Genomic DNA, 8,263 nt, shown 5'->3' with positions numbered 1-8,263 from the left:
GAGGACTAGGTGCAGCTGAACAAGCAGCTACATTTAGGATTGACAGAAGTTCACTAGAATCAAAGTAATTGAACATTGTTTCTCAATAGTACCACGTTTATTTGTTTCCAAAAAATTTAAAAATATTTCTGTATGTTCAGCAAGGGTCAACAACAGTGAACCATACACAGTTAAATAGGTGTGTTTCTTCAATTCAGAGTATCGTAAATCTGTTTAATGAATATTGAAACACTTGCAGTCTGCCAGTCTCAACTTACTGAGACCAAAAGTACAAACTAGTAAAAGAAAGGTGCTGATAATTACAAAAAAGAAAAACAAGACTAAACACTTGAAAAGTAGGAGATAATAACTAAAAGTGAAGGTACGACTCTTGGTGAAAGGAGATGAGAATAATCATTCAGGTACTGAAGGTTTACTGCTGCAATCACTACATTGAGGATAAAAGTTTTCAGAAGTAAAAGGTTGATGTTTGCAACAATATACGCAAATTTGGGCATACTTCGCTGAATAATACAGCTTTTCTATGATATCGTAACATGTATGATCTCGTACTTCTACTTCTTAAAATCCATTAGGCAGCTTTAAATTCTGTAATTTAGATTCACAGGTATACACATCATCTTCAAGAATAGCTTGTAATTGAGATCGGTGCCCTTTTGATAATTTATATTTGGCAAATACAAGTCTCCACATTAGATATTCATCACATTGCACCATTAATTGAGAATTTTTAACATGTTGCACACTTCCATAAAATGGTAGCGTATTCTTATGACGGACACTCTTCTTTCGAACATTAGCAGTCTTTTTAAAGGAGGGCCTATGTTCTGAAGTTGCGATTCCAAATACCTCACTAAAAGGGAGATAATGTCCTTCATTGTCACTGGGTGTTGGGTATGGAATGTGCCTAAGTTTCTTAAAAGTGTCCTCTGGAAGTCGAACTGGCTTGCAAATGTGGCATATACTGCTACCACACTTCAAAATATCAAATGAGTAGTGGTTAGCTTCACAACAATGCTGAACAAATGTAACAGCATCTTTACAGTCTGAAAAATTAGCCTTTGTGTAGTGATTTTGTTCCTTAAAGTACAATCAATAGCAAGAAGTGATGTCCAAAAATCACTAATACCATTGTAGATGCAGAATCAATGTGTGAATATAGTCATCTTGAAGCTTGAGACGATTGTCTTCAACTCCATGTACATACAGTGGATTGCAGTCTTGTTGGTTTGAGGCATTAGTGTTCCCATATCCAGATCCCATAAAAGTAGTCTGCACACTCCCATGTTCAATTATTGTATCATAGGCGTGTACTTTGCAACAATGGAGGAGCATGTTTAATTATTGTATCATGGGCGTGTCCTTGCAACAATGGAGGAGCAAGTGGATTTAACTCAAGTCCTCGCTCAAGACTCCTTTTTATTCCATTGTCACTTTGTCTTTCAGGCTGGTGGCGAATAAAACAAAACTTCTATATGTGTGACTAAAACTAGAAATTCTGGGTGGTGGTGGTGCTACTTCTGAAGGAGTAACTTTATATTGTACTTTAGCTGACAGCAGTTATCACACAGATATTAACTGGCTCCACTTTCCATAGTCATGATAATGAGAATTTAGATGCCATTTCTCAACATAAATCTGTACCAGAGAAATTAAATTACTATGTAAAAGTTAGCAGCCCTCATTTCAGCAATGGCGTTCAGATGAAAAGGTGGGAAAAAGATTTGTTTGAAGATCTAGAAGCCATTAGAATAAGCTTTGGAGAGGACTTTAATCATTTTATTCAAGACTGTGACTTCAAATTTAGATACCTTCAGCCAGGTCGTAGTACTTGATGAACTTAAAGATATTGAAGCAATGTATCAAGGAAAGAAACAGGTAATCCTTTAGATCAAAGTGTCACAGCGGAAGCATGACATTGCTAATCAGTCACAAAAGAAGAAGCAATGCGTTGGTATTAGCACCGAAATCTCTGGGTCCAACTATCAAGGCCATCTAAAACTCTATCTGAAGTGTAAGTCATTGTTGACGATCTGGAGAAGAAACATAATCATGACTTGACTCCTGAACAACTAAGAGCGTGGGGTCATTTGATTCACGTGAAAAAAAAAACATCATATGATGACCCACCACAAAAGCTATTTTTCCTTGGCTCTTGGAAGAGAGATAAGGAAAAAAGTGGGCCTGTAGCAACTTTGAGTCCAGGTAAATGTATGATGTACCGTTCTGAGTGCATGTCACAGCTCAATAAATGGCACACTTTACTTGAGAAAGGAATCCTATCTCAATTTCAATTCACTGAACTGCAGGAGACCATTTTGAATTATATTTAACAAATCCTTTACCGATGTCAATTGGGTTTTCAGTGTCTCTGGATCATGCATTGTTAAGGAAACATTTCATTAGTAATAGCATCACAAAAGAATGTACTGTCAGACATTTTTAATTAATTGATTAAAACTTAAGCGTCATAATGATGCTAAGGTAACTACACCTCTACTCCTCCCAAACATAATTATTTCCCGCCATTTTAAAAGGTGTACAGAGATATCCAAAGGTAACACGGAAACAATTAATTGCTACATGAGGTAAGCAATATTTCATTTTTACTAGACTTGTCTTGGCAAGTAAAGCAAATTTTCTTCAATTAAAAATGTGTTCTTGGACTAATGCAAAATTTCTTCAATGAAAAATGTATTCTGGGGTTTTATAATTTTTGTAACTTTTATGCTGCCATTTGCAATGCAGTGCACTCTTTTCCACCATAAAAATGATGAAACATTACTTGTGTTGATGCGTAAAGATTTTTAAGACTTTTAAGAATAATTATTATAATAGTACATATGCAAAATATATTCATAGCTCATGCCAAAAATTTCAACTAATAACTCATACATCAAGTTTTACAATTACTGTGATAACTCTTTGCATGAAAGTGGAAGACAAAAGTTTGTACCCACATGCATTAAGTAATATAAGTCCTGCTTGCATTATAGTTGCTTTGGCTACTAATTCAAACAATACAAGTTAGACAAGGCCATTTCCCATACTCAACACAAAAAAATTTGGCTATGACACAAACATTGAAGTTTGTATTTACCATGACAAAAGTTAAAATAATTATACAAAAATCGTGAGTATAAATCTATGGCATTGCTAAGGCACAGACACTTCCATCACATCCTTGCATCACAAATTTAGTACAGATTCTTTGATTCATATCTTTTTATGGATGGAACCAAAAATTTTATATTTCAGTACTCAAACTTGAAATTGCCATGCACTAATACCTTGTGTCATAGGATTCTGAGACATGAAGTTCTTGCTCTCTCATTCCACGTGTAGCAAAAACATAAAGATAAAAGTGATCCATTTAGTCACTTATCATAGAATATGAGAAGGCTGAAAGCCATGCATTGCAGAGAACCACCACAGTGTGTTGACAAACCCATATTAATGACACCATACACCATTGTGATTTTCAGTATACCTAGAAGAAAAAGTAAATGTATTTCACCACTTGTGCACTGCAAATGCGGAATAAAATTAAGATAGGAAGAAGTGAAGTATGGCATATATACCCAAACATTTTTACAAGCATAATAAAATGGAAATAAATGTGGATAGCATTTAAGGTAGAGAAAAATTTAATAAAGTACAAGACAACGAGGAGAGTGACAAACTATTAAGTGAAACACTTTGGTTTATTTACTACAACAGAGAAAAGAAAGTAAGAGGAAAAAAGCTTTAATATTCAGTGTTATTTGTTTGTATTATTGAAAGGCTTTAGGGCAAAAAAATGTTTCTGAGACAAATTAATTATTTGTTATTAACAAAATGACATTTACAATTTGTTATGCAGTTAATTTTCTGAGAGATAATGTATACATTTTTACTTGCAGAGTTTGCAGCAATCAGAATTTGTTCAATTATAAAATGTAGCAAGTTATGGAACACAAACCTCTGACAACTGTTTAGCAGTACAGTGCTATACATATAAGCATGCATTCATTAACAAGAAGTTGATAGCAACTTACACAAAACTTGTCATTTTGGATGGACATAATGCCAGTCAAACATATTGTCTGATTAGCGGGGCTTTCCCCTAGAAAATAAGATTAATACAATGCCTAATCATCATGACTAAAGTACTCAGCTGGATGGAGGCAACTCCTGGAATAGAGAAAACTCATCAATACAGAGTGATCACAGAACCCTACATCAAATATATATAATGCATAACATAAAATAATGCAGCATAGTGATTATAAAATTGAAATTGCTTTAATAATAACACATTTGTAGCTGGTATCAAAGCAGGCAATATTTTGCTATGCAGGAGTAACGAAATGCAAGGGAAGTTGCAGATTTTTATGAAATTATTATGAGTGAGACATTCAGCATTTATCAAAACGATACATCTCAACCTGGACCATGAGGAGGTAGTCTCACATTCCTGGTCAAAACACGTATGCAGCACATAAAGCAGTCAGATGTACCTGGGTCTCATTTGGCACACAAAGAATGACAAATTGATATACTTTACAATTATCTTTAAAAATCACTTTACAACTATTTGTTAATGTGACTTGTCATTGCTTTTTGTGCATCTGCATCATACACAACACCCTTGCAAATAATTCTACCAAAAGCAATAACATTTTTAGTGTGAAGCATAAACTATATCTAGGACACACAAACTGCATAATGATTTGCTTCAGTACCAGTAATGGCTTTAGATAGTGTTCTGAAGAGACATGCTCCATCACCCACAATCTCCTCACAAATATGAGTAGCAATTTCATTGCAAGGAATCCGTTTAATGGGATCCTTACGTTCAACAACATTCATACAAGAAAAATTTGATAAAATAGCCACAGCCTCTTGAACTCACTTCTTATTTGTGAAAGGAGGTGCCAAAATTTCATGGACCACTTTTGTGCACCCTTGGTTTTCTCGTCATCTACAAAACAATCTAAATTAGACTGCTCACTTGACATTAGAGCCAAAGTAATCAATTGCTATGAGCATGTTTTAACGGCAACAGATGGAGAACTGCATGAAACATTTACACTCACAATTGCAGAAATACTCTGGACTAAATATTTGAGATAACAGGAAAATGCTCCATTGTCCAGATAGATGATGGAGTACATGCAAAAGGAGAGTCTACCTTGTGAGCAATTGATTTAGAAATATTAACTGCAGGGGTACTTTGCCCTTTCACTTGTGATACAATCAGTGGAGAAGGGCATTTCGGTACAACCAGTTGCATTGGTTTAAGTGGAAAAGTCATCAAGGTGTCCCAAGGAGTAACATTAAGAGCAGGGTTACCTTGGCCCCTAACATGTGAGGGAATAGAGCATCTTGCTAAGGCTAGACGTATTGGTTTTACTGGTGTCATTAACAAAGTACAGAAAAGACTAGCAATCGTGGCTGGGGTACTTTGCCATTTATCTTGTGACAGGAGTGATGGAGAAGAGCACCTTACTAAAGATAGAATTGGTTTGAGTGGTGGAGTCCACAAAGTACCTGAAGGAGTAACATTAAGTGAAAGAGTGCTTTGAGTATTATTATCTCGTGAAAGAGTCCTTGAGGTGCCTGAGGGAGTGACACAACCATCATTTGCCCTCCTATTTTTTACATTATCGGGGCAATACCATTGTGAAGTGGGTAATTGGGACAGGTACATGGATCGACACCCAAATCATCACTATCAGTATAATAGCTGTAATCTAGCTGTTCAGAGTCACTGTCAGAATGGCACTCTTCAATACAAGTAATCATGACATCGCTTGAAGGAGCCGGATCAGACTTCCTTTCCCCATAAAAGACATTTCTTTGTAGATAACTCTTGTGAGTCGTCTTCTTGTGGTCCGCTGATCCGCATTTGCATTTTTTATTGGGGTTTCGACTTCACCAGACCCAAAACATGTACCATTGCACTCACTCTTATGCACAAATAACCTTCTAGCCATGTGCTCATCAACTTGATGTTTCCTCTAAAACAGCTTTCTTTTTGCTTTTCCGTCATCAGTCTTTTGGCTTGGTAAGTACAAAAACCTGCCTTTATTACACTTCTGTAGAATGTACTTCAGATTAGGTACAACAGGAAGGCCCATAGGCTTTAAGATCTCCAACATCCAGAGGTACTGAGGACCACGCTTTGTGTAAAGATTGGTCATACAACTCTGAATAAGGCCAAGGTTAGGTAATAAAGCCACGCAACGTGCCAATCTTTGGCCCTATATCTGATAAGAACAATGTGTGAGGCCTCGACAACATTGGTGGTAACCTTGCCAATCTCAGGATGAATCAATACATGTGCCAGATCTCTTGACAGTCTATCTCACGGAATGACAAGGACAGTTTAAAATTGGCCCAGTTTTGTAAGGTTCTCCTTTGGAAATAAAATTGTACTAATCTTCACACAAACCACCACAGCTACATCCTGCCAATGGCTGAAAATAATATTGGCCGCCATCCCATTTGTGTTCTTCAAGATAGTGGTGCAATGCCAGATTTATTCACCTCTCTGAGAAAGAATTGGAATCCTTCGCAGCATTGCATCTGAAAGGAGGACTTGGCCTTTCTAATGAATTACTCATTAATGCAGCCAAGTTTGGGGCATGCTTTTTGCCTTTGCAGTATCATACAACCACAAAGCCATCTTACGAGTCATCTTCTCTTTGCGTAATTTGTCCAATTTTGCAGCGTGGTTTCTGGCGACATGATTGCTGCATCATAACAGCTGACAAATTGGAAAAGACTTGAACACTGCATTCTCTGCTGTGCTATCACCATCTTGAACGTGGCATTCAACAATAATTCCATGTTGGACCATAAGACTAAAAACATAGTCAGCTCCGAATGGTTCTGCTGACCTTGAAGTACCTTCATTCAAGTCTTCTTTGCACAATGTGTTTTTTCCTTTTTAACAGATGTGATAAGAGTAGAGAAGGGCACTTGTCATGTAGTTTTGACTGTGAATGTGCAGTTGCGAGAAAAACTGCCCCTGGTCAGCCAGCACAAGTAACTGCCCTGCTCCAGCTACCTAATTCGTTGTGATCCATTTCCTTCATTTGCTGCCGTTTCTCCAAACAAATGTCATCTAAAGTGCCTTGACATGTTTATATGTTTCTTCAAATTCTCTGATAGACTATTAAAGTAGTGCTACTTACGCACTGCATTCCAAAGGCATGGCGTAGAACTTTTATATTGTGCGTAAAATGCTCTGGCACAAATGAATGCCACCTGTAAAGAGCTGCTGAAAGAGCGAGACTGCCATTCTCTCTCTCTGGCAAGGTGTTGAAATTGACTTTGTGGCCTCCACAACTGGTACAATGAAACATAAAGCCAGCAGCTCCCCCATCCCAGCTTGTTGAATGTAAGGTAGTTGCAGTTTTCCTGAACAATTAGGGACAAGGCAAGTTGCATTATTAATTTCATTAATGAATTTTACCATTTGCTGAGATTATCCTATAAAAATGCGGTTTACGCTTCCGTCGGTTTCACAAAAATCTGTTTTATATGGTGTACACACAAAGGTAGATCAGTTCCTGACTTAACGGTGACAGCATCAGCTATAATATCATCACAGAGGCTACCCTGATCTGCTTTGCTTCAGAGGTTATTATCTGCTGCCTCAGGAATATCTGGTACCTCAGAAGCATCAGCTATATCAGGAGCACCTACAGTAATCTCTCCGTTATCGGACACGCCCACTAATCGGACACTGTAACTCGTATTTGAGCTATCTTTCTAGAATAAATTTGATGCCACGAAGTAGAGCTTCTAGATTGGTTAGCATATTCAAGAAACTGACTTAAAGTGTTCTTGATTTATGTCAGCAGAAATTTTTAAAGAATAGAATCGGACTACTCCAATTTTGGCTCAAAATTTTCTTCGACGGACTTCAGACTTTTGGCTTGCAAGGAAAAGTAAATTATCACCTTTCTTATTATCAGCAGATAGAGGTATCATTACACTATTACAGCAGCAAACTACTGCTTCCAGTTCTCCTTTACACTTTTGCAATTTGGGTATCTTTACCAACACCTATGAAGATGTTTATTCGGACTTCCGTATATTCGGATGCAAATTTTAAAACTATTTTTTATTGTTTATTTTGCCTATAGAAAGCTAGCAAAATGTATCCGAAGATGCAAAGGCAATATTTAAGTAATTTAGCAGCCTATATGTATAAGCTATGTTGTCTTCCTTGCAAATTGCAAAGTGCAGCTCAAACTAAGCTGAGCCCAAC

Source organism: Amphimedon queenslandica, unplaced genomic scaffold (genome assembly GCF_000090795.2).
Source record: "Amphimedon queenslandica unplaced genomic scaffold, v1.1 AMPQUscaffold_13151, whole genome shotgun sequence".
Taxonomy (NCBI): Eukaryota; Metazoa; Porifera; class Demospongiae; order Haplosclerida; family Niphatidae; genus Amphimedon; species Amphimedon queenslandica.
This window is presented reverse-complemented; position numbering follows the sequence as displayed.